Here is a 2,011-nt window from a genome sequence, read left to right as displayed (position 1 = left end):
GTCTCTTCACGGGGATCTAAGCTCTTTTCAGTATAGTGTGGCACCCTCACAGTTTGCAATTCTCAGATGCAAACACAAGAGGGACTGAAGAGGGAGGGGAAGGCTAGAGAGGACACCGGGGAGCCACACACCGGCTCCTTTCCTTTAACAAAATTATTATTGTGAGATAGGCTGCCAAGGGAGGTGGGGACACATCCACAGCACACATGTGGAGGTCAGAGGTCAGCTTGGGTCAATACTCTCCTTCCGGCTTTAGGTGAGTTCCAGGGAACAAACTCAAGCAGTGAGACTTAATGCAAGTGCCTTTATTGGCTCAGCCATCTCCCTGGCCTACAGGTTCATTTTTCTAGATCCAGACATCCTTACACCCACATCCACCCACCCGACTTTAGAAATGGGCTTACTGCCGATGTAATGAGTGCTGTCACTCCTGTTATCTGTTGTCCCCAGCCTCTTAGGAGTGGGCTTGATGAAGAGGGAAGATTGTCAACCCAAGCCTTGACAATGAGGTGTGTATGTGTGTGCATGCGTGTGCATGTGTGCATGTATGCCTATGTATGTATATGTGTGCATGTGTTTGTGTATGTGTGTATGCATGTATGTGTATATGTGCATGTGTGTGTTTGTGTGTGTGCATTCTTTCGTTTTCCTGTGAATTTGAAGTTGGGTCCATGTGCTTCTAGCCTGTCCATGAGATTCTACAACCCTTAGGAAAAGTCTGTGTCCCCTAACCACAGGAGACAGTTGCTTTACTAGGAGCATCAAATAAAACCTAAGCCAGAAAGCGCAGGCATGGGACTTGTATCCCAGCACTTGAGAGGCAGGAAGGTGGCAAGTTACAGGCCAGCTTGAGCTACTGAGTGTATTCCATGCCAGCCTGAGCTGCATGGTGAGATCCTGTGTCACAAAACACAAACAAAACAAGACAAAACAAAATAAAATAAAATAGGAAATAAATTCAAGGTCTACAAAAGGCGCAGAGGTAGACCACCCCGTGCGTGGCCACAGTGCATGGCCGCTCACGTGTTCCTGTAAAGTTTCTAACTTAAAAAGTTCACATTATGTTAAGCTGTAAAAGGACAAAATTATACAGAACTCACAGATTTACTTTAATTCATCAAATGTGGGAGGAAAACAAGTCTCGGTAGCAATAAAAGAACTGTAGCTGTGTTTATTTTTTATTTTATTTATTTATTTATTTATTTATTTATTTAGTTTTTCCAAGACAGGGTTTCTCTGTGTAGCCCTGGCTGTCCTGGAACTCACTCTGTAGACCAGGCTGGCCTCGAACTCAGAAATCCACCTGCCTCTGCCTCCCAAGTGCTGGGATTAAAGGCGTGCGCCACCACTGCCTGGCTATTTTTGATTTTTAATGTTTTGTGATCATTCAGATACAGTCTGTATCAGGGCACAATATACACAGCTCCCCCTTACTTTTAAACATGTATCTCCTCTTGCCCCAGTTTTCTCAAAATCCTATTCTGATATGATATATTAATTCATACAAACATATCACTAGCTTAGCTGACAGCTAGATAATGCTCTTATAAGGTAGTATTATTTTAAAAACGGATCTCCACGGGGGCAATGACTTCGAGATAGTTTTCAGCCCCAGGTTCTTTCAAAACTAGGCAAAACCGTTTATTCTAAAACCTAACATCAGCAGTGACTTACCAAGTCACGGGAGAAATATGATAGAACAATCTAAAACTTACTCCCATGATTCCTATCGGCATCTCATCCCCCTGCATAACGAGGTTCTTAGGATCCCTGTTAGAATGACTAAGGAGCTCTTAAAATACGCGATTAGAGGGCTGGAAAGGTTGGAGGAGGCTCCTCACCATGCTTGTTAGAGCACTACTCAGTTCCCAGCACCCAGGCTCAGAAACACCTGCAACTCCAGCTCCCAGGCATCTGAGGGTGAGTCCGACCACCTGAATGGACCTCACGTGATGGATGGAGATACACACACACACACACACACACACACACACACACACACACACACACA

This window comes from Grammomys surdaster, unplaced genomic scaffold (genome assembly GCF_004785775.1).
Source record: "Grammomys surdaster isolate TR1022 unplaced genomic scaffold, NIH_TR_1.0 66, whole genome shotgun sequence".
NCBI classification, from domain to species: domain Eukaryota; kingdom Metazoa; phylum Chordata; class Mammalia; order Rodentia; family Muridae; genus Grammomys; species Grammomys surdaster.
The sequence above is the reverse complement of the archived record's forward strand: the minus strand, read 5'-3'. Positions refer to the sequence as shown.